The sequence below is a fragment of the Pseudoliparis swirei genome, chromosome 21 (assembly GCF_029220125.1).
Source record: "Pseudoliparis swirei isolate HS2019 ecotype Mariana Trench chromosome 21, NWPU_hadal_v1, whole genome shotgun sequence".
Classification (NCBI taxonomy): Eukaryota; Metazoa; Chordata; class Actinopteri; order Perciformes; family Liparidae; genus Pseudoliparis; species Pseudoliparis swirei.
Genome location: NC_079408.1, coordinates 10,378,627 through 10,404,388, shown reverse-complemented (window position 1 = coordinate 10,404,388; position 25,762 = coordinate 10,378,627). Strand labels below are relative to the sequence as shown.

At 40.2% G+C, this 25,762-nt stretch overlaps 2 protein-coding genes across 15 annotated transcripts in view; one reads left to right on the top strand and one right to left on the bottom strand.

The window, feature by feature from the left end:
* The window catches only part of LOC130211677 (adhesion G protein-coupled receptor L3-like), a 198,328-nt gene extending 190,208 nt beyond the window's left edge, over nucleotides 1-8,120 (bottom strand). For all 5 annotated transcript variants that reach the window (XM_056442598.1, XM_056442600.1, XM_056442601.1 and 2 more), the window contains exon 1: nucleotides 7,637-8,120. The gene's annotated coding sequence lies outside the window, so the exon portion shown is untranslated. The remainder of the gene's footprint in view (nucleotides 1-7,636) is intronic.
* Nucleotides 8,121-24,811: 16,691 nt separating this feature from the next.
* The window catches only part of LOC130211601 (multiple PDZ domain protein-like), a 43,037-nt gene continuing 42,086 nt past the window's right edge, over nucleotides 24,812-25,762 (top strand). For all 10 annotated transcript variants that reach the window (XM_056442451.1, XM_056442448.1, XM_056442443.1 and 7 more), the window contains exon 1: nucleotides 24,812-24,883. The gene's annotated coding sequence lies outside the window, so the exon portion shown is untranslated. The remainder of the gene's footprint in view (nucleotides 24,884-25,762) is intronic.

The window sequence follows — 25,762 nt, the reverse complement described above, 5'->3', positions numbered from 1 at the left end:
TCAAAAAGAGAACAAACCTCTTGAGGAGCCTGCTGGCTGATCCAACCCCCCACTACGACATCCAATGCTATCGATTCGGAAAATCCATTTGGCCTAACTCACAAGCACAGAGGGAGATGCTGAAATGCTGCAATACATTTTGAAGTCACAAGTGGAATCAGATTAAACCTGGTTTCGTGCACAGAATATATGCCTTCTCTTAATTAAGAAAATGCGTAAATTACCTCACAATAGAAACAGAAATCCTTCATCGTGGAGCCACCCGTATGAAGATGTTTTAATTTTCGGCCTGCAAATATGCTTCGAGCCTCTGTAAATTGTATTGAGCATGAATGGGGGAAATGGTATTTTAATCTAAAAAGGTTCAGCAGGATATTGTAATCAACATTTCTGCAAGGCATTACAAGCTCTTTTGAAGTATGGCAGAAATACTGCAATGGAACTTGTATCCAAACATAATAGTAGGAATAACTTTCAAATTGACTAGAAAGATGCAACATGACTACTAAGAGAAGCAGGGTGACAACAATGAGTCAGAAAACACCATAAAGAGACAAATCAACCACAAAGACGAGACACAATCTGTTGTTTGTAGCCGTTTTGTCTCTTTCAGTGCGAGGGCAAGGGTCTTAGTCCCAAGGGAGGGTGGGGGGCCTTCATTTGCCCAGGAGTCTACATGTTTTATAATCCATCAATGCCGAGGAGCTACAGTTCTTTATATAATCCAAGTTATACAGCAAATAGTTTTGACAGAAATGTTTTTAAAAGACATCCAGGAATAAATATTCAGTATCAATACCTGGTCCTATCTATCTAATTTTATTACTTTAACTGGCATTATTCTTTTTTGATAGGTCTCTTTTGTCCTGCTTTACTATAAATTGAATGTAAAGTTTTTGATAACTGGTGCAACAATGTGGATGCAAAGCTCATATGTGAAAATATGCGCCTGATATTTGCAGATACATCACCATGTAAACAAGGAAGCTTCATTTCTCTCCGCTAGCCAATTAGTGGTCAGATCAGGAGGTCCCAATGGTTTCGGGAGGCGTAAATACTAACCGTCATTTCCATTCATTTGTATGCGGCTGCAGGTGCTCTACCTTATTATGTATTCAGGCCCAAACCTGCCTCCCAAACAGGCCATAAATTAACTTCTTTTAGAGCTTCTTTCGCAGAGAAGCATTGCATCTTTGTTTGAATCCTCTTCACTGGTCCAAAGTTCACGAGGAAAAGAAGAACAAATAAATACCCGGAACAACGGAAAGCAATCAATTTTATTGCAAAAAAACTTAACGTCACACTGTAAAATGCACAAAGACAAATGTATCAGATTTTACAGCATAGTAAAGAGGTTGATGTACTGCGACTCAGTCAGGCTTTGTCAGTTTGATAGCTTTTGGGCACCTTTTAACACCAGCAGCGGGTCGTAAGAGTGGCTTGGGTTGCTTTAAATGCTAAGTTGACATTTTTGGTTCCATATCTGCCCTCCAGCCAAGAATGTATCCTTTTCCACACGGAGAAATTTATTGGGCCAGTTTAACATTAGCGGGGCCACGGTTACCAATCTTATACAACCAACTTCTCTTCTTGCTCAGAAGTGAGGGGCCCCGATTAGATCCCGGTACTCATCACTGGTCAGACCTACTGCAGGAGCCCTTATCGGCAAGAAACGCTCTGATAAGAATCATTGCTGTAATACAAAGAACTCCCATTTCCATTCATAAAATGAACAGCTGCATCTGGACAAGCTAGTTAATGCTTTGCGCTCACGTCCCCTTGGCATGCAGACTTTGTCGAGAGTTGAAATGCGCCTGCTAAGTGTTTTGACCCCCCTGGGGACAACTTAACTACGTGTCAAATTAAGGGTGGAGGGGTGGCTTGCCGATAGCAAAACCTGCAGTCTAAAGCTCGAGAATTTTTCCAAGCAAACTGTCACTTGTTATAGTAACATCGACACTTGAGCTCGACAATGCACCAGCCTTGCAGGCCTTTATCAAAATGTAATTCATAGATTGAAATGACATATGAGTGGAATTCAAAAAACAGTGGAGGCTGAGTGTGTTCTTTGAAAGTCACAGTAAAAATGACATTGTGGTCACAATTAACTTTACCAAAGATCTCATCGACTACCTCTCATACAGAGAAGCCATATGAGAACAAATGTATCCAAAAGATGTTCTTAATGTGCATGTTTAAAGATGCAAGGATACAGTTTTAAATTTGTTTTTTAATTGCATGAATATCTCGTTTTGGTTTTGTGTGCATCATTCAGAACACCTGGGTAAGAGCATATTTTGGATTCAGACTTGTTTTCATGTTCAGGATTCCAGGTTAAAGAGGTATAGCCAGTGAAATGTTTCCATATCCGAGCCCCCATCCTCAACACAACACAAATCATCATCAAAAACCCCTCTCACATCCTCACCACTTCTTTCTGGTTGTAAACCTGCCACAGAGAAAGGGCTTGAAATCAATGTGATAATCCTCATCATCGTGTTGATGAAATAATAGTAATACTGTAATAATAATTGATCAGGTGGAAATGAATAAGGGAGATATACAGACAAATAGATTCTACTTTTTCTTTCGATAGATGATTTCAAACTATTTATGTGACGTGAGTGCAAAACTATTGTGCCTCACAAATAGCAGGTTGCATTGTACTTTCTATTTCATTGATCTGCAAAGACCGTCTTGTTTTCCAGGGTTATTCGAAGGGCTGTGATGAACACAGACCTTCGAATAATTCGATTGAAAGAACATTTGAAATGCTTCCAAACATAGGGGTTCATTCTTCCCAGAGCTATACAGAATCAAGAAACTAATTGTCTGTTCTTTCCATCAAGCTCCAACACAAGTCTCCATCTAAACTGTAACCTCCGTTTCCTGCAGAGGGTTGTGAAAGCTTGTGTCAAAACCTTTGTGTCCAAGCTCTTTATGAGACAGGACAGCTTAAGTGTTGAGAGGTGTGGACCTTGAGGACCTTTCCTCAGCCACGAGTTTTATTTTTTATTTTCAGCTTTTGCCTTTCTTCTTTTGTGACATTCCTGCCAGAGAAAAGGCTCTGTGAGACCAACCTGTCTCCTAACAGCATGATCACTCTGGTCAAGGGCCTCACTGTAGCAGTGGGAGAGATTTGGCTCACAGGAATGTTAATACACCACAGAAGGTGGTGAGCCGTATATGTTTTATTTGCCAGAGGACTAAGCATTATGTTTAGAAAGACATACAATGTATATCAATTATGTAAAGAACATTCAAACTACTACGTTGTAAATCACCAAGACTACCAGTTAACTGGGTTGCACTCGAGATGTAACCCGAGTTCTTAGTAACTCCAGTGCTAATCCCAAAGCTGGTTCACAAGAAAGACACCAGAATTTAGCTTGGGCCTCCTCACTGGTCTTGGGGAGTTAAAGCAGTTCTTAACCAACTAATAAACACAAACTGCTCCGATATGTCTGACTTCATCGTCACCGTCACACCCATGCTCTCTCTCTCTCCTCTCTCTCTCGACTGGACACGCACGACGGTCACCTTGGCTGTATGCCAGGCCAACAATCAGCTGACAACCTCGATGGGGACAAAAGTGGCTGCATGTGATGCAACATTGAGGCTTCAATCTCTCCCAGGGGACGGCGGGGACTGCCCATTTTGATGGATTTAACCTCTTTGTGCACCAATTTATGGTTTCAGGGTGACGAGAGGTTAAAGTCAATTTGCTGTGGTGGTCTCGGGTGCGGTCGTGTCAGAGTAGTGCTGCAAGTACATGAGCACAGTATTGGGCCCGATACGGATAATGGTGGATCCCTAATTTAAAAATAAGGGGAAAGATCTGTCATGACAAAATAAAGAGCATTTTCTCTCTTCTCTGAAGAGGTTTCTATGATGCGTAAAATGTCAGCATCCAGCAGTGGGTATAAATAATCATTCAACTGCAAAATATGTTTCAACATCCACCATTTAGACCGACTTTGTGCGAATGCAGAATTCTCTTCCGACGTAGTCCTCAATTTCTAACTCGTCAACGATCTAATGCTGCCTATGTTAAGTAAAAAAAAGTAAGATTTTCAACAACACTTATGACATGAGTTTTAAAATGAAGATTTCCGTGTAAAAAAGAATCCATGACTGTTGGAAACCATGGTAAAGTAAAGTAAAAAGCCCCACACTCGCTCCCCATCAAAAGCAATTCCACTGTGGGTATCAAATAACAAAAGGACTACTGTATAAGTAACTGTTGGAAGGTCCTTGTTATTAAATGACACCACTGGCCATCGGCATCATGCTCGAGAATCCGAGCAGTGACGATCATATTTAGAATGAGGTTACAATCTTTATTTGGACCATTGGCTCCAAGATGCTAATGAGCAGTGTTGTCGTACTCCAGATCGGTTTTGGTCTTTATTGGGTCTCGTCTTGGTCTCAGACAAAAAGGTCTCTGCTTAAGATCAACTGTCACTAAATTGTCTGTACATCATTTGTATTTGTTAACATCATTAACATCATTAGATGCAAAACTTCCTGCTTAAAATGCAATCAATAACTTTACTAAATTTAAATCTTTGTTATTTTTATATTTGTGTGTTGGCTGTCATAACTTCCTGAACCCCTTCATACTTAAAACAAGGATGACGTCTGACCTGCAGTCTGACAAGTATAGCCACAACATCACTCCAACAAAGTAAAACAAGGATGTAAGTTACGACTGTATTTTACAGACTATGATCTATTAATCAGAAAAAGAGTATAATACCAAGGAGACATGTTCAAATTATGATCAACAGTCCAATATCCAATGATATCCAGTTTACATTACAGAGGCTGGGAGATTTGAGGCATTTCTTTTCAAAATACTTGCCAGGTAATTTTCCATTGGATGAATATTTAATTAATCAAATAATCCTTTCAGCTTTAAAGAAAATCCATGTCATCGCACTGGCTTCAGTGAAAGGGAGAAGGAGTGACCCTACATTACTTTGCGTAAAGCCATCGACAATTGATTACAATTTCAGCAAAGTGTAATTTATAACTGCCAAAAAAAGGGTTTGAGTTTAAAGCTTTTGTGGTCCTCTACCGACTTTAATCAATAAAAACACCTATGAAAGATTTCCCTCATTAGTACGTATGTCCATGGGAATATGAAAAGCAAATCTCAACCAATCTAATCTTTAATGGCATAAGAGATGAATATACGAAAAACATATGTGCAGTATGACCTTGAGCCTTACATTAAATCTATAGTGGAATGTCACTACAAAGCAGTTTGATGAACATTAAAAGGGTATTTATTCTATCAGCAATTATCCGATACTGCTTTTCAGACCATGGCCGATTCGTATGTTTTGCATGGTGGGGTCTCACTAAACAAGGAAATTTAGCGCCTTTATAGTTTAAGGTGATGAGTTTAAAGCAACAGTAAGGTTGGGGTAAAATAGATTCAAAAGGAATCAATTCATCGCTTCTACTTTACATTTGTAGGACATATCAATAGATATGAAAAGGGTTTGAGAGGGACAGAATGTTGTTTTAAGAATGGCTATCCAAATTGATACACCAGTATAAGCCCTCACTGTACATAGTATGTGCTATGAAGCTGTACCTCACATCAGGCTAACCTAATGAAGGAGTTGAACAGCCCTTGTCCCTATAAATAACATAATATACAAGTGCGGCTCATGTCGAAAAAGGCAAAAAGCTAATCAAATAAATATAAAAGGGCTAAAAAGCTTAATTAAAAAGTCTATACAAATGTATACAGTTCGGTTTATGTGAATTAAAAAATATATTTTCTCTTCAGTTTTAGGTGCTGAGAGAAACATTTCACAGCATACCTTGACTATATTGTTTAGGGGAAACGCTCAAATACAGTGGATCAGTGTGGATCTTGCCAGTTTACATTTATAGTTCTAGCACCTCTATCTCAATGCGTTCCTTTACCCGAGATAACCAATTCAAATCAATACGTAGCACAGTGTCTCGTATTTAGACCACTATCTCCTTACATTGGACTGCACCATGACTACAGCGTCAAGTAAGGCAAGGGAACAATTATTCTATGGTCATACAGCGCCGTCCCATCAGGCATCACACCAGATGCTTGGTTCACCTGCCGTTATATTAAATATAACCTATATTGTATTCCACAAGGAGCGTTCAGCCGAATCAAAATGGATGGAGGCACACAGAAAACTAAGTGTGCAGGTTGACATAACCGTTTAGTCAGAAGGCATCAAATGTCCCCTTGAGTTTCCCTTTGTGGAGGAAGTCAAGATTGTTACTATTGGTAAAGAAACCTGTGTGTGTGTGTGTGTGTGTGTCATCTGCTTGAGGGCATTCTACCAATGCTGATTATATGACAGATGGTGCTGCAGTCCAGACATAATGAATGTAATTGTCAAATGAGAATACAACAAGCAATAACGTTAATGCTATTCTGAAATCGGAAGGGAACTACATGAAGTGAGTTTGTCACACATCTGAACCACAAGAAGGCAAACCCTGGTGGAAAAACTGACAGATCCCTGACCAAGTTAACAGTATTATTTAGGATAAAATTTAGCAACTAAGCAGTTTTCCAAGCTTTGATTTGGAAATGAAAAGCATCATATTGCTGCGATAAGAAAACGTGCGATCTGATTCAGTGTGATAGGCTTAGTTACCTTTTCTACTTTGATGTTAAAAGAGAGTATGCCGTCCTTACATCAAAGCACGCGGTACAACCTGCACTTCGAGACACAGGGCAGCAATTCTTCCTCTGCAGGGGCATCTGTTCACCGTTCCCACTGTTCACAGTATCCATTAAATAATGATATTGCTGTGCAGTATTCATATCAATAATACTTTAGAGAGAGTGTGTGTGTGTGTGTATATATATATATATCCTATACGTATATATATGAACATGTTACATATTCTGTAATTCCATTACAATATATTGGCCATTTTTTTCTTATTCAATGCGAAAATTGCAAATGCTCATGCCACTGCATATATCCTCCCACCTCTGAAAATGTTGAACAAAACTGAAAACAGAAAAAACAGGGCTGCATTGGTACATTTCAGAGATTTTTTTTGAAAGACATCCAATTTTTGCTATACAGTCAGCTGCTGTTTTAGCCTCAGCCCATTCACACATTTAATTTAAAGTGCATAGAAGAAGATGCTGTGCACAATTCAACAGCATGACTTTATAATACAACAACTTCATTCATAGGTATGCATCCAAAATGGAACTTCTTGGCAAAGCCATTTTCAGATGCGAGCGCATTGTTTTCAGCACCATGTGAAGGGTACAAAGGAGCTTTAAGTACTTAACAATTCGCCGGACACATTTGATCTTAATCCCACCTTCTAACAGAACGGATTAATTAGTCCGACAGGAAATTGAAATTTTCATAGTGGCTATCAATATGTTATGCCTTGATCGGCGCTGATTACACCTGAACGCATCGATAGCCCAGTTGAAGTAATTAAGAGTGAAGTGCATGTCAAGACCGACATGAGCACCTCAACACTGCTGTGCGGATTCATTCATAATGGCCATTAGTATCGCTGAGAGCTGAATCTGCAGATAATTATATATGTGCGCACAGACATGGGCATGCATTTTGTCGCGGAAAGTCACACTTACCGCGGATTGAGAAACGACTTTAAAAAGGAGCGATAGCTCACATCCTTCCATTCAAAGTATTAGCGATCATTTCTCTCGCAAGTGTCTCGAAGGCGCCACTGCCGTCCTGACGCGCGGTGTGTGAGGAGCAGACTTGGGGAACGCGGTCGAGGAGCGAGAACAGCGGATCCAAATAGTTGCCTCCCGTCGCTCGGTTCAATATCCTCGTGAAACCGCCTCGGTCGAGTCTGCTATGCGTCCAGAATCCGAGTCCCGGCGATGTCGCGGGGGCAGCGGCCGCGTCCTCGTGTTGTATCCGCGGTGCTGTCGCTTACATCCCGTAATGGCACAAGGCGTCCGTCTGTGCCGGGGCTACATCACGTCCCATGAAGCGGAGAGGCGACGCGCCAGCAGCCCGAACCACTCACGCACACAAACACACAAATAAAGAGTACCCCAAATAATGTGACGGAAGGGGGGATGTTTTTGAGAAAAGATCCCCAAGGGGAATATAGTCTAAGTTGTTTGGGGGTCTAAATCCTGAGCTCTGAGACGATGACAAACCAAGTGTGCGCACTGGCTGCCAGAAATTCTGTCTGGAGACCGAGGGTTTGAAGAGCCAGTGAAAGGTGAGAGCAAAAACTCGGATGTGGATTGCCGCTCTCGCCGTATACTCGGGCTCCACCTAGCAGCAAACACAGGATAACATGCTACACACCCAGAGCCGTGCCGTGCCTACAGGATGCATCCTGCCTGCGGCTGGCGACGAGAACACCGGGATAATACATTCCGTCTGTGCGCCTGTGGCTGCAATAGTTATGCCAAATCCACTGCATCCCTCTCGCAATATTCGGTGCGGATTAAAAATGCAACTAGACGCAGAACTGCCCATCAAAAGCTCCATAAGAGACAGGTCGGCTGGTTGAGGACTAAACATAGCGAGCACTGCTTTGACAATGCTACGTACACATGCGTCATCAGGAGTGTTTTCAGGTGTAAAAAGTGTCATTTTATGAACTGCATTCTCTGTGCAAGTATTTAGTTTCTACATGTCTTCAAAGAAGAGTTTGTGGTCCTTTGTGTAGCTGAAAGCCTGTTATTTAAGTTGAATCTCGATCTTCTTATTCTGCCACTTCTATAATTAAAAGATGTTCATCCTACTGTATATAAAAATAGTTTAAGAAGTGGAGAAAAAAAAACAGAAATACATGTTTCTGATGACCTTTGAACACTGCAGCAGCTGCACATCTCCAGCTAGATTCAGCCAGCATTCAACCTCTCAATCATCCGATAGACAATTAATCACCTTAATAAACCTAATTACAATCAAAGAATAACAAGTAATCGTCCAATCACTCACCCAGTGCTCCACTAATGAGCCCGTGCCAACACAGACCTGGTAAAGCACATGTTAGCACTTGTTTCCCGTCTTAGAAAAACCTTGAACTCCTGAACGTCCTGATGAAAAATAACTGTCAGATGTGGCCTGTTCATTTTCTGAGTAACACACTCTGCATGACATCATTTACAAAGGTTTGAATGTCCTCCATCCAAATGGATATGCGTTTCAAAAACATGGAAATGAGGGAAAGTTAGATCCTACTAGAGCTTGTTTTACTGACGAAAAAGACCAAAACCATGACAGCGGTAGTCGCTTTTTTGAAATTGAATAGAAATGAATGAAGAAATGATATTGCTATTCAATACTGGCAAGTAAAACAAAGAAAAAAGCTCTGATCAGACAAGAGTTTAATGACAATGCAAATATTACTGTGAGAAATCAAAGATGTCAGTTGTTATGCCTATACAAATGTGCCCGTTAGCAGCAATACAAATATGTGTTTCTATTATTACTATCTAATAAACCATATACAACAAGTGGATCCCCACAGGAAGTGTTCCTTACTTTCTAATATATTTATTCATCCTTATTCTAAACCAACTATTTTAAAGATAACATTACTGCTGTCAGATATTAAGCTTTCAAATCACATAAAATATAATTCCAGGAATTACAAAAATAATTGTAATCTCATATGCCTCTTCTAAACTGTAAAATCAGAATGGGTTTAATGTTGGAGGCAAAGTGTTTTAATAAAATAAAGCTCTAGTAGGATCTAACTTTCCCTCATTTCCATGTTTTTGAAACACCCACACAACACGATCATTATGATACAAAAGCAACTAGCTAGTGAACATACAGTGTACACTTGCACTTCAGTAAAATTATAAAATAAATAATTCAAAATGTTTGTACTGAAAATGTTTGTTCCATTTTGCTATTGCATTTATGTATGCCTAAAAGCAAAAGAATACTAAATGTTAGTGGATAAAATTATGCAGAAAGAGTGGGGAAAGACAACAAACATTTTCTGAGCCAAATCATTTGTATAAACAAACTCATCTCAATGTCGATTTCCTTGTCAACAACCTTTCATTCTTGGAAATATCTCTAATTTTGTGCGTCACATGCTAATGCTAAATCTCCAGCTGTCAACAATGGATTGACTAAATATAGAGAGTTAACACCTGAGACAGTCATAATCGAACATCATAAAGTGATGCACGGCACCATAAAACCTCTGCACAGCGACTCACCATGCTGTTGTAAGAAACTCCTGCCAAGAATAAAGCTGTTCAGGAAAATTAAGGCTTATGGGGTGAGTTGTTGTGCAATGTGAATCCAATAATGTAGGAGCCATTTCGCCTGTTTATCCATGCTAGCAAGCACAGGAATTATCATCTCCACAGTGCTGACACTTACATATACAGCAGTGCTTAAAGTGTTGAGACATCTAGACATTATTCTTCAAAGAAAAGTGTGATATTAGAACTAAAAGTACAAACAAATTAAAAAAGACATATCGATCTGCTCAAGTCACAGCTGTTCATGACCAGTCAATCCACTTTGATACCCCATCTGTGAGGTTTTGTAACCGAAAACATCCACTTCACTACAAGACAATAATTCACACTGAACTCCTTGTCAGGTAACCCGACTCATATGCTTTTTAGACATTGGAACAAATAATCATGTTTTATGAAAAATAAATAACACTTTTTTATTAGAAAGTGCTTCACATGTATGGTGTAAGATAAATTACAAATGTTAAAAAAATAAAGACACAAAAACAAAACAAGGCCTTACATTTAGTTAACAATAAAGTTCTGATGAAAGTCCTGCACCTAAATGAGACCTTTGTTTTTTACCAAGTTTTGACTGTCCAGACATTGACACAGGTGAGTCAAGGCTTTCCCATCAGAGTAAAGTACAAGATTAAAGAACAGGTTCTTTTTACAAAACTCACCGTGGTTTTTTTCGACATTGGTCGGTTGCTTCACCGATAACTTCTCGGCATCCTGGCAGTGTTGAGATCCCCTAGTGCCGCACCTACAGTAAGAAAAGAGGAACCGAATCCAAAGTCATCGTTTTATATAAAAGTGCATTCTGAAGTTCAGCCAAAGCTAACAAGAAGCTTCAGCAGTCTGAGTGTCTTTATCAAGCAAAATTATCTGTTGACAAAGGATACATCTAGTTAGCTGCATTTCCAGAACTAATAAGTAACAATACATCTAGATACTCAACTTCCTGGACAAAGATGCAGACATGTTTATTTGGGTAATCTAGATGGCCAATTCATATGTTTGCACTGACCAGGGAGGGACGGTGCCTGGTTCTCATTTCTTTCAGTATATCAAACAGAGAAAGTGCATTATGGCCAGTATAAAGTGGAATAATGAACAGAAACACCTCCCTCAGCATACATATATTTGTGAAAACAAATTAGTATTTTTTTAAAAAGTGGTACGATTAGGCATCTCATTAAACAGCCCATGATGTTCCTTAATGTGTTAAATAGTTGACTTCAGTGTGTGCCACACATGACACCCCAGTCAGTAGGCACGACATGCCTGCCTACGTCCAACATTACATCAGCTTCACCAAGCAACACAGACGCATCTTTCACCCACTGTGGCCGTAATCCTTCCACAAGGGAATATTCAATTGTAGAGCTAAAAAGCTTTAACAAAAAGGTAAATCCAATCCTTCACATTTAAGAAATACAGCAAAAAAACGTTTTTGTTATTTTAGAATCGGTTGACGGCCAACTGCCTAAAATGGCTTAAAACAAGAATGGGAGAAGATGGTTTCAAGTTTCTATTGTCACATCCCCTTTTATACAAGTATAATCGGTTGCAAAACACCAGCAGTAGCAGAATAAGAATGAGAATAAACTATACAATATCCACACAAAAATATATATATAACAATGTAATAGAATATACATCATGATATATATATATAAAACAATGTAATATATATATATATATATATATATATATATATCAGTCCTTGTTCTCATCCGTTTGGCTCCAGGATGGAGGTGGTACTGTAGAATGTTCCACGTGAGTGGTGTCCATGTGAGGTCCTCCCTCTCTACTGCAACTCCGTCTATGGAGATGGGGCTCCGCTTCCTAGTCCACGATCAGCTGTTCTCCTGGCACCACTGTACCAGTGATCCAACCTCGGTGATCAGCCCCAACACTGTTGTGTCGTCAGCAAACTTGATGAATGGCCGTGCAGTGGGTGTACAGGAGGGCTCAACACGCATCCCTGTCACGAGTCAAGAGTCCAACATGCTAGTCGTGATTTATTGTATTTTTTTTGAGCGGGAGCATTGGAGTCCATGTACGCATTAGCCTCTTGTTGGATCAAGGTAAAAGTTTCTTTTAAATCTCAACCATATGATGACTAAGACATATTGGAGTCGGCCCTAATCAAATTTTGTATTCATAATTTAATCAACGACAACAATTTCCCAATCAGAATATTGGCTGCTATCCACTTCAGATTAGTTTGTGTCCTAATGAATAGCGGTGTAATGATTTTGACACAACCTAGAATAAAATAAAAAAAGTGTATTCAATGTGGTGGAATTAAAAGCTGGATCGATGACTCTCTCCTTAAGCTAAAGTGTGCCTGTGTGTCTGCAGTGGGTGTGTGGGAGCTTGGCCAGATACACACACCTACTTTTATGTTGGGAAAGGTTGTGCATGGAAACGGGAAAGAAAAGTCTCTTCTGCTGGGTGTGTACGAAAGTTGTGGCTGTGGGTGTGTTTATTATTCAGCCTTTTTAAAACGTGGCTTTGCATTGTTTACATCTGTAGGTGCTGTCAATAATACCCCATCACAAATCGTGAATAAATGCCACATCAACACAATTTCATTAAGATAACCCAGGGAAAGTTTTTTTAATTAAATCTTATGTTTTCGTGTATATAAAATGTAAATATGAAGAAGAATCAGAGTTATATTAATAATCACACATACAGCTACAATGCATCTGTGTTCCTTGAGATCTGGGCTTGACCTTTGTTGTGTTAAAGGTGACTAAAAAGATGCTGCAACAAAAAAAGAGCAGCACAGAGACACCACCAGGGCAAACACTGCATCTTTGTGCTGAAGAGTGTCTTCCTCAGCCCACATTGCAGTGTTTCAAAACAGGTTGCTAGTTGCACTCAGTTTTTTGCAGAAAATGCAAAATGTACAAACTTGTTAAAAAGTTTATTTCTAAAAGTTCGGTTGATCTTGTGGATGCTACTTGAGAGCCATTCATGTTATTTAAAAAGGCGTTGATGTGGTTGGGAGAGTAGAGATCAAATCAACAGCTATTCAAACAGACAAAGAATAATACGCGTCCTTTCTACCACTCCCGTTTCAGAGTTCCCATTCGTGGGATGGATTTTCATATATTTCACTTCTAAATGAGATCACTGGGAAGCAGAATAAAATGGTGCCGTTTCTGAGGTTTTGACATGCTAATAACCGGATTGATTTTGGCCAATACTCAGAGTAAAACACATTTTGTATTTTCAAATCATCAGTCAACTATACAGAGGTAAGACACATCCAACCTTTAGAGAGCCTGACGTCTAAAGAAGTCCTGCAATCAAATATGGGGATGCAAAATTGGTCAATTTTGTTCCTGAGATTAATGTTTTGGCTAATCGTTTGGACTGTAATTATAAGGAATAAATCCAACATTTTTGAGCAAATACTCTTTTTACAGGGAGTAGAATGCAATTATCAATATAACTCTCAGGTCTGTGCTTTAACTTTACTTAAGGGGCTGAATGTGGGAGGTAAATAGCTCAAAGACTGGAGGCAGGTGAAACTACTAACCCGGTTCTCTCCAAAGTTGAAAAATATGCCTACCAGCTCCTCGAAAGCTCACTAATTAACACAGTACATCTCATCTCTATACATTATATTTCATTTAGCTGACGCTTTTATCCAAAACCACTTACATTTGACACTGTAGACCAGGGGTGTCCAAAGTCCGGCCCGCGGGCCAATGGCGGCCCGCGGTCAGATTTCATACGGCCCGCGACATCGGTCATATAATGTGTTATTTCTGGCCCGCCAGATCTGTCAGAATAAATAAAAAATAAAAACTTGAAAGACGTAATTCCTCCTCTCATGTTTCTGGCTCTGCGTGACGTGAACCCTTCTCCAAACCTATTTGCCATGGCGACGGCAACAAAAAAAAAGGACAACAGTTGACAGTGAGGGCCGCCGCGTTCAGGAGCGGTGGGCATTACTAGTGTTTCCCCTCCCATGAGAACAGGGTGGGGGTCCGCCCCACTGACATGTTCTCTCTCGCGCCAGGTTACAACAGGTTGTTTTATTAACTAAACGGTCGTCTGTTATTGATCGTGTCGACACAGCGGCATGTCATTTCTGTCTCTACGTGGTGGCGTTCACACTTCTCCTGGCTCTCGGTATCGCGGCGGAGCTCCGCCCCCATGCGCACAGACAGGTGCGCGCATACAGGTGAGCGCGCTCCAACCAGCCGGCAGAGAGCGTCCAATATGTCGCGGGAACAGCAAACCGGTCCCCGTGTCGTTATATTGTTTTTTTTCGTTCATTCCAAATACGGAATACGGATCGTTTTCCGTTTGAAAAAAAAAAAAAAAAAATGAATACCACTTATTTCGTTTCTTAATAAAGCAATACTTATAAACTCGCAGTAGTAGACGTGTTTTTTGCACTGCTATATATACACTTTTGCACTGAAGCACGCAAGGTGGTATGTATTATGTTAACCTCCCCCTTATTATGTTCGCTTACATACATACAGCTTATGCTCCCGGGTCAGTTTGACCCAAAAGTGGTCAGAAATCAACCTCTCCTTCCTTACCATGCCTATGTGGGTCAAAATCCACATGGTTTGGCGTGACTCATGTGCTGCAATAGATGGCTTCTCCAGTCTTCGGGTTGGTCTCAAGCCTTTTTAATGACAAGTTCAAGATGGACTCAGCTCACTCATATCTCAAGGGGAGAGATTGTCAACTGCGATGTTTTTGTGTCTAAGTTTGTTCTTGTCTGTGCTTTTAATTGGTTCGAGGGAGATCCCAGCAATACAATTCAAATATATAAATGTAATAAATCTAATGTACCACTACTTCTGAAGAAACTCCCTTTTAGGGGTAGTTAATTTGTGCTTTGACATAAGAATTTGTCTTTCTTACTTAATCTAGAAGTGCAGAGATGTCATTGTCATTGATATAACATGCCACGACCTGCTGCTCTGGGCTAAACAAGGCCACGACCTGTTGCTGAGCTAAGCAGCTAAACAAAACAACTACCTGTTGCTCTTTGCTAAAAGCTAAACTTTTAGCTAAAACAAGGCCCACACCTGTTGCTCTGAGCTAAACCTGTTGCTATTAGCTAAACAAGGTCATGACCTGTTGCTCCTATAATAGCTAAAGGCTCTGAGCTGAATGAATGCTTATCTAAATGTATGCATGAGAGATATAGCCATAGGGCCTCTGACTAAACACAGGCAACAACGCCAATCACTACTGTAATGAGGTGGTGGTGTGACTGTTGGTGCTAACTGAACGCTGCTTAAATAGAAAAACTCAACTACCGACACCTCTGCGTTCCCACGGTGGTGAAGACAAGTCGTCTCAGAGTAGCTCTCTGCTCCGGGTTCAAGAGACCATGGCGCGAGGGGGAATGCAGATTCTTTGATTTCAAGACCTTGTTTGAGAACTTCACATATTACAAACTACACGGACATAAAACTAAGTCATTCATAAATAAAGAGCGAAATGCCTGTCGCCTACTTTCGTGTAAACGTGTCGTTACGGCGTTAACCGGTTACGCTGCGCATGCGCGACAGACGAGATTCTTGGCGACTTGCCAGGTGTTACCTCTCAGCGTTCCAGCTGTTGCCCTTCAAAACAAGAGCTCAACATTGAGCTGTATTGAGAGTGGCCGTATCAAGCCTGCGACCCCGTTTTAAAAAGAGGTGAAGTGGAAAGCCCATTTTATCACACATAGAGTAAAACAGGATGACTCACACATATCTGCACTGGTTGTGTTTTTCAAAGGTTGCGCGTTATTGTTATTTTGAAAAGATATGCAGTGTAACTAACACAGTAAAACTCTTTATACCCAAATATTTGATCTTATTTTGTTTAATTTTTCACAGGTTGCACTTTATTGATATTATCTTGAAAAGGTATTCAGTGCAAAACAGGTTGATTGCTGCCACAATCAGCTAAATGTGAAGTGTGTTGAACGGTAACATGTCATTAACAGTGAAAAACCTGTAGATGTGACAAACTATTGCTTTTCTGAAAAGATCTAGTAAAAGATGAGGGCAAAATTAATTAGTTTTTAAGTGTAATGATAACAGACCACTTTGCATTACTTATAACTCCTGTTTAAAATGTTCATTAAGCAACGTTATGTAACTCATAGAAATGTAAGGTATTCTATATACAGCGTTTTCATTGTTATCTGACTGAATGAAAGGCAGACTTGGTTATATTATATGTGGTTACATTGTCATTTAAAAAATAAAAGTAATTGTGACAGTAAAAATAAATTGTTTTATAACAGTGTATTTTCATGTAACTTTTGTGGTTTAAAAAATGTCTAAAGGAACTATTGGCCCCCGGGCATCTTTACTTCATCACAATTGGCCCTCGTTGCAAAAAGTTTGGACACCCCTGCTGTAGACACAGCTGGAGCAATTCAGAGTTAAGTGTCTTGCTCAAGGACACATTAACATGGGCTAGCAGAGCCGGGGATCGAACCGCCGATTCTCTGGTCTAAGGACAGACCTGCTGTCGACTGAGCCACATACGCCTATACAAACTAAAATGTCAAATTAATGAACATTACATGACATAATTCCACCTTAAAGATAATGTAAAGATCAGACAGTGTACATTGTCCATGATTATGCGTGAACGAATTAAATAAATTGGATGCGTTAAATAATTAGCTCAGGTTTTAACCTCAGAGAGAGCAAGGCGAGGTGTTTCCCCCCGGCTACCGGCATTTCTGTTAATGTTAACTAAACGCGAGTAGTTGTCTCTAAGCTCCAGCTAACATATTCAAAAACCAAAACACAGTCGTATTAATCTTTCATGAACTCTAGGATAAAAACAAAATTATCAAGTGCACTTCCAGAACGCTGAAGAACTATAAATGCCACTTAGCAGTAGTTAAGTTGTATTAGCTTACTAATTGTAAACCTAAACGAAGCCTCTTTACAATTAAATGCACGTATTAGCAAGTTATGAACTTTAATGTAGCAATTGTCAGGCAAGGTTCTGCGCCTGTGCAGGAATGCCAGCCATAGAGGCCAAGAATTGAACATGTCGGACAAAGTTAGCGATTCGTGTGAGCGTACTCAATCGTTTTTGTCATAAAATGGCTAGATACAGTATTTCCCTCGGTAGAAGGGACTTAAAAAAGAGAGAATATATTGGACGTACCTTTTTAGAAACACAACTCAGAACAAATGCCAACATTGTTTCACGTCAATCGTTTGCCATCACAATTTACAAGCTAATAGTACGCCAATGTTGTGTTCTACTGCCCCCCAAGTAGCCAAAAATACACTTTACCAATAGGACTTCTGCCCGACCTTTTTTATATCACAGCAGGTGTTACTAATAACATAACGAGGGCTCGGTTCCATTCAGGTGGTCCATTGAGAATGCCATCTAGCACAACACCAGGGAACTGAAAGCAAAGCAGTGAAATTGAATTTGGCAATCAATAATTTGATGATTCATCATTTTACAGCTGTACTTTTTCCTACCGTGATGACTTAAAATGTGTTCTGTGGAAAAAGGGCCACTTATAACAAGTCAATTTCAGAATTTGAACGAGCTGTTTTTGCTATTTTTTGCTGACGTTGTAGTTGCCATCAGATCAAAAAAAGTGTATTCAATATTTAGTATGTTCTAACTATATTATTATAGTCTTAATACGAATAAGTAAAGATAAGAACTCTCTCTTTCTCTCTCTCACACACACACACACACTTATGACTTGGCTAATACATCTGAAAATCAAGTGCATCCACAATAGACAGTGTATCTTTTGTCAACGAACAAAAAAAGTAAATGCAAATATATAAAGAGTGTGCAATGTTCAATGTTGTCCTGACATATCATTCCAATATAATCCTATGTCCCATTTCCAATCGCGAACAGCCTGATAGCTAAACCAGTCTCTTATCTTTCTGATAAGTGTCTCACATCAGAGGACTCCTTTCGGCTAATTAGAAGATAATGCTGTGACGTTTCGTTATTAATTGCTTGTTAAATCCAGGTGTGTCTCATTCTCAGCGTTGACCAGAGGCGCGACCAAATGTCACCGCTGTAGGTCGTGTCGACATAAAATATAAAAAGTAAGTTTGTGAATAATTTCGTCGAGCTGCTTTTCTGTCTCTCCGTGTCGGGTACACCAGTGAGCAAGACACGTTACATACACGTCATTACTTTCACACAGTTAGCTTGAAATGCCATTACGACAGAAGAAGAAATTAAAGCAAAGGAGGGAACGTTGGAAGCTCGGAAGCATACACTTTGTGCATCTAGAAATGAGTCGAGTGAATACACTTACCGTTCTCTGTCAGCTCGGTTCAACACCGACTCCAGATCAGATCTGACAAGCGCAGCTCCGGCGCACTGCGCGCTGCAAAGCCCCCGTCTGCAAATTCTAGCCGCTCGCGCGCAGTTTGAAAGCATCAACGTCTCCTCCTGCTGTGGCTTCGGACCATGCTGCGTTTTGGACGGAGTCACGTGGAGACCTGGTGGCGTAAGGACAACAGATCAACGCCAGCAGACCTGGGACCAGCTGACCACTTGCTGCACAACGAATGCGCAACAGACCAAATGAATGTAAAGTCGCGAAGTGACCGCATCCACATGCAACCGAGCAAAAGTCATGATTATTTAAAAAATAATACAAAAATAACACTCAGGAGTACAACGCATACGCAGCATTATACTTATCTAACAGAGAAAAAAATACTTATAAAGGTTACTTTGAATACACCTCTGGTGGCCATGCACAACCAATGAATGAACAGCTGTTGCAGGTGCTCTGAATTCAGAAAAGGCATGTGGCTCTTAATTGTGCACTGCTGAAAGTATGCCCTTACAATCAGTCTGATAATCTGTCTTCATAAATGTTAGATATGATGATGATATCTTGGAATAAACAACCCCAAAAAACTAGTTAAACTGATCGAATTCGGTAAATATCTTTTTGTTTCAATAATAATATCACCCCATTCATGTATCGTGTCCTTACCAACCCTACATTTAACAGCCATGTGTATCCCAAAATGGAATATCAGTTAACAAGCAGACCCTTTTTAGCAGAGATTTTTAACAAGATACTTGTTTTCCCCTGTCACACATACAGCAGCAACTTCCTCGGCAATTAAAAAGCATTTCTACAAACAACACTACATTACGTGTCACCATGACAAGCAGCCACAACTCGCTGACATTTTCTCTTGAAAGTTTGGTGTGAAAATGCCTCTGAAAAAAACAAGAGGTTTAATTGAAACAGATACTGACTTTACACGAGTCACATTCCACTGTAACTTTGGTTTACAAATATAAAAATACCAGGGGTCCAAAAGCTTTCTTAATAACTACTTTAACAATCGAAGCGTTTCACTTTATCGGCTAGATGGAACACACCTCTGTGCATCCTGGTGGTAGAAGTGCCACCTCTATTGTATTTTTTTAAATTTCTGAATTAATGAATGTTCAAGTCTGGTCCCTCACAAAGCTCCATTTACCATGAGACAAAATAATATGTTAATACTAATACTGACCAGTGCTTCCTGCTTGTATATATAGTTTTCAAAACTCAGTGTTCCACCTCTATTTATCACCTAATAACATCATTACGAAAAATAATTAAATGTGTCCTAAAGTACTGACATTCCCATCAACTGTTGCTGTATTTTGTGTTACATGTATCCAGGCTCACAAACTGAGCCACTCGCATCAATATTTCTGAATGTATTTTAGTATGCTTTTGTTCCTTAAACCAATAAAGGACAGCAGCAGGATGTGAGTTTACACTACTTATGTTGGGCAAAGAAATGTGGCAATGTTATAGTGATGTAAAAAAAAAGAAAAGAGAAATGAAAATAAAATGTTCAAATTTGGCTGATGCCAGTCAACATCTTTGTTCAGACGATAAAAAAGAAATTTAGGAAAAAAGGTTCCACATACATCTTGTTTTAATTTGCTCGTTGAATATGTTTTGTCGCAGCCGGATGGAAAAAATCTTTAAGGAAACAGAATGTGTCTTGAAAACAGCAGTAAGTGTAGTTAAATGACCGCCGGCATTTCTTAAAGTCTGGCTTGCAATTTATCTTTGACAAAAACAGATGCTAGAGATATGTGAGTGGAATGTAATCATCAATGCAGTCCTTAATGTCTACATGATGAATACAAGAGAGCCACATAACACTGCTGTGTTATGTCAATGAACACAATATGATTCCTCAGCAATGACAACGCTTACATTTAAAGAATGAGTGGACATTCCATTCATCAGTTTTGTTTTCCAAACACTGTTATTATTTACCCTCACTGCTGCTCGCCATGTGTGCATTCAAAATATATTGGCTTTGTGGGACATTCAGCGCTTTAGGGCCCTAATTGTGGCTGTCAGATATACTGAGATTCGATAACTGCTCTAAAAGCTCTTTCAAGTGTTGCAGGTTGTAATTTGTGTGATGTGCCAAGTTAAATAAAGCTGATTCTGAAGTTAGCAATCCACAACCTATAGCAAGCAATCGCACAGCTGCCGACTCTTACACATCGATGGAACTCAACCCAAACACATTTGGTCACATCACATTGCTATTTATGGTGAAGTATCGTCTGAAATGCTTTCATGAGGAAATAGTCATATTTTCTTTACACTCGCTTTCACTCATCGATGCTTCTTTAAAGGGTCTATCATGTCATTCATTTTATATAGAGCTCTTTCATTTTCACATTTATGAAAAAATAAGGAAAACACTCAGATAATTGAGAAGATTTTCCACTTGCTCTCCAGGACCTTTGTCCAGCAAACCCAGCTTTTCTACATGTACTATGTATTGGAGAACTCTGTTCTGCATTCGGGACAAATACACATTTTTACTTAGGCAGTTATCGTAGAATGGATTTTATTTTCCTGATTTGGCTTGACATTTAGTGTGTACATTCAAGCTCCAAAGAGGCAGAAGAGGATTGGTTTTGTCGACCTCTCTTATGAAACAACGCTTCATGTGAAACTTTATGTAGCCATGGCAGCCTCTCAAAGTCTCCAACATCTTCGCTAGATCGGCATCAAATTTCATCTGCACATTCACATTTCCAAGAGGAATAGACGTATTGATTAGCAGTAACCCATGAGACATATGCTCTACATCAGCCTCAGGCCAAACTTTCAATTTTTTATCCTGTGAACCCGAAGACCTGACCCAAAGCTAGAATTCCCCACACGATCAGCATCAAGATAATCTTCTAATTTACAAACTCATAAATCCCCTGAACTTTAATAAGGTATTTCAAGTTGTATGCTATTTAGCTGCAACTGCAGTGAAAACATATTTTTGTTATACATATCCATCCTTCTCTGTCTAGCCCTATTGCATAACTACTAATCATGATATTGAATTATTTGTGTGAACCCTTCTACATCTGGGATTTGGGATGTTACACTTCCAAAGGGCTATTTGAATGTTGATGGAGTCATTGGCAATAAATCAAGACTGGCAGACAATGCCAGCTTTTACTCTGCCAATAAGCCTCAATCATTGGATTTGTGATTCCTTCAGGGCATTCCTTTATTACACCTCATGACTTCATATAGGTATCCAATAAAGTACGATGTGTGAGGTCTTTAAAATAAAATGTGTGGTTTTCAAGCAGTGATGTAGTGTCACTGCAGAGAGGGGTTGTCATGTTATTGCTCGAGCATTGTGACCTTGTTTCATCATTTCCGCTATTGGTCAGCACACTATATTTCTGTCCAGCAGTGTGAGCGAAGCCATGTGAACATGACTGGCACAAAGAACTGCATGTCAGCTATCCATAGACCATTCATTTGGACCTGTCTAACACAGGTGTTTCCAATAGCATTCATAATGACAGCTTGTCGTTTGGGCGTGCTATACTTCCCGAAGCGGGGCAGTGCCTTCGTTAATGTTATTAGTTACACACGTACTCATGGACAACATCTCACCGTTGGCCGCCCCACATCAGGTAAATTGATTCTTTGACACAAACTACACCAATTGACCTTTTCAGCATCCGCTTTAACTAGGCTGAATTGGTCCATTTAAAAAGGTTAGTGAAAAGAACAAATGAAATGAAAACCTAGCCCGAAGTATGGGCGATGGAAGCGACTGAGAGAAAAAAACACAGAAGATTTGCATCCAGTTACCACAGATTGAATGTCACGAAGCGAGCTCAAACAATGATTACTGCTGAGGGCTCGTGACAGGCAGGCATAAAAATACAAAATGATGAGGCTGCTTAGCATCGAGCTGAGATCTTTTTTCTTTCCTCTCTTTCTTGTTTCAATCTCTTGTCTCTTTTACCATTCGGCTGAGTCAGACCTCCCACACAAAAGTGGCTTATTGTCAGAGTAAGAGGGGAGTTTTAGGGTGGTTAAGAGGGAGGTAGAAGTAGAGATATAAATGCTGAAGGGATTTCATCAGTATCAGCTCTCTGAAAGCAGCTTGAATCCATTTCTCTCTTGTTGAAATGATTTCTTACACGGTGACCTTCCTGCTCCCCTCTGGGGTCTTGATCCATGAAAACTAACCGTTCTTCAGGGTCAAACGGCAGATCAACAGCTTGGTGCGATCTACCTGACCAACCCATAATAAGGTACAGACCTTCTCTTTCCCTTCCATTGAAGGGAAAACAATTCAAATATAATAAGAGCATTGCTATTTCGGTGCTGTTGGATCTGAGTCATCACTTATAACAGGCAACAGCTTCTATCCCAGTGGGCAATTTTGCTACATTTCATTTGGAGTAACAGCTCATATCAAATGTGATAAGCATGGCACATTGCCGCCTGAAATGGAGTGCATAATCCTGTAAACAGGACACAGGCATAGCATTCTGGTTTTATCAGGATGCTGTGTCCTTTTCCAAGGTGCTTCCTGCGCCTAAAACAATACTATTATCTACTTTCCACTTGGAATCAAAATAAAACCATGTATTGCTTATTGCACTTGGATAGTCTCATACATTTCGGTTTTAACATGTACTTCTGTGGGTGTCAGCAGTACCTGTGTATGACATGTGGGAGTATTAATTATATCTTACTTGTACAGTATCACAGTGCTTGGTATGTGGTCTATAGATAAACTAAATGAGTAAATGAATATTGTCAGAATAAACCACACCAATCTTGCATGGCCCATGGGCCTGATTCAACGAAGATGGTGATAATCAGAAGCCGATTGAATCTGAATCATAACACCAGTTTGTGTCAATTCTGCCAAGAATGGATACCCTGCAGCAGTGTTTGTAATAGACCAACAATCTTACTGCTTTCATACTTATTTGGCCTATATGACTCTAATATGTCTAAAAAGTCACAACAAATGTATGCAGCTGTAGCTGTATTATTATTCCCTCATAATAAGCCTATATTTAAGACACATATCTTAATATTTTGCTCAAGGGTGTATAAACAGTGCACAATGACAGCTGTGACACTTATGGGTTAAACATGTTCTCAATTCAATGACTTCATTCAGTTTCCTCAGACACAACCGCTCAGTTTTGACATTTTGCCCTACAAACATGTTAAAAAGCTATCTTCCAAGGTAACTGACATTCACCTCTTCATCGGTGCGAACAGTGGAAACTACAGCATAACACCGCTGACGGAGCTAACTGTGTTGACCTGAGGGGGAACCGGAGAGTGGGTCCGCTCGGTTTTATCAGCTTCAACCGCTGCATGAGTGCAGGGATGACCAGTGGGGCATGCACACATGCACTCACATTTAGCAAAAGGCACACCAAAAAGCCCGGCACGTAGTCCACGAAAATCCCAGAGACGCTCGAAATACAACACACACAGAAGTGATTTAATTCTCTGCTCAGGCAGATATTACACCCTGTATCTTTACATTGCAAATCATGTATGCTGCTATATTAATGCTCTGCATGTTGTCAAGAGAGCCTTTAAGTGCACACTGCTGACTACTATATATCATCTATGGGCCCCTGGGTGTCTTGAGCCATGGGGAACTATCAGTAAACCATCAGTCTTGGTGATAGGTATATATGTTCAATGTATGTGTCCTAGCTTGTGCTTAAACTGAGCTGTGCAAATGAAAAAAAACACTGATATACATGAGGTAGAAAGCAGGGATGGAGAGACTTTGGCTTGGGAAGTGGATTTAATTAAGTCACACACACACACACACAGTGAAATTAGACTTAACTTGCACAGGAGTTGCACAAAAAAAACACTGAAATGGTGATAGTCCACACAACTCCTCAGTGAGATGTACGATCCTTCATGACTATAGGTGGACACATCTGCTCTGAATTATATAAGTGCTAACATAGGGTCCAATATCCACATGTTAGTAAAAAAACAACAACAAATGATTGACATTCCTGTGTAGGATTTCATGTTCTCCCTAATTGTTTATCTGTAGACTTTAAGTTTAGTATTGTATTAACTGTGACCACAGGAGCTGGGCTCCAGGCCCTCTGTCTCAGGCCCTGAGCCACCAGTAAGCGGCGCTTCTGTCCCAGCTCCTCGCGCTCTGACCGTCCAGAGGATCGAGTTACACTACGCCCCATCTTTAAGCCCCAGTCAGTGGCAGTGCGCCGTTAGCCGCGGGACTACAGTGGAGAGGATACCGGCGGGCCGGGGCAAAGTACACGCTCCACACTCATGTAAGTGATTGTTTTTTGCTGACATTTATTTTTTGGGTTGGTGGAATACCACAACAACAAACTTCAGCTTCGGCTGAGAGTCGCTTTGTGAGCGAGGCTACATTGTCGCTAATGAGAGGGAAATACTCCGAGACGCCTGTTGTCGTCGCGCTGGTTTAATGAGCGAGGAAGACGGGATTCAAACATATATGGTGGTGTTACTTCTCGAGCTTAAACTACACTTCGTCACAATGAGTACCGTGGGCGTTTAAAACAAATAAAATATACCCTAAAACCAGCGATACTATGCAACTTCTTTGCCGTCTCCCTCTCGGAAGCCTGTTGCTTTTGCTCCATGGATGAGAAGAAGGAGGAGGAGGAGGAGTTGAGAAAAGCGGATTGTCCCAAATGCTCTGGCGACTTTATTCAAAATACGTGCAAACATGACTATTTACCATGCATTTCGCATACTTCTATTCGAGCAAACGCTTTATTATTATTATTATCCACAGGTGTTAAATGGGTTCTCGGCCGACATGTCCTATTGTTTGGGAGAGGAGGAGCCGCATGACAACCCGTTATTAGCTATCCGTGGTCACCGCAAAAGCTCACGCATGACTTCACCTTCGGTTATTTTCGGAGGCACAGGCGACTTTAAAGCTTGCGTGTTTTAGGTTAAAGTCCACCGTGTGACACGGAAGAGCTCCTTAGGCATTCTGCGAATTATTACAAGCAACTGGTTATATGTGTGTGCAACCTAAAGAGAGAATCACGTCAGCCCTGGTTGGAGAATATAACTTATAAAGGAGCTTTACATTCTGACGGACAGTGTTCCAGGTCCCTGAAAGCAACATCGAGAGTTGGTATAGCCATATTATTGTTGTACCATAAGAAAACATA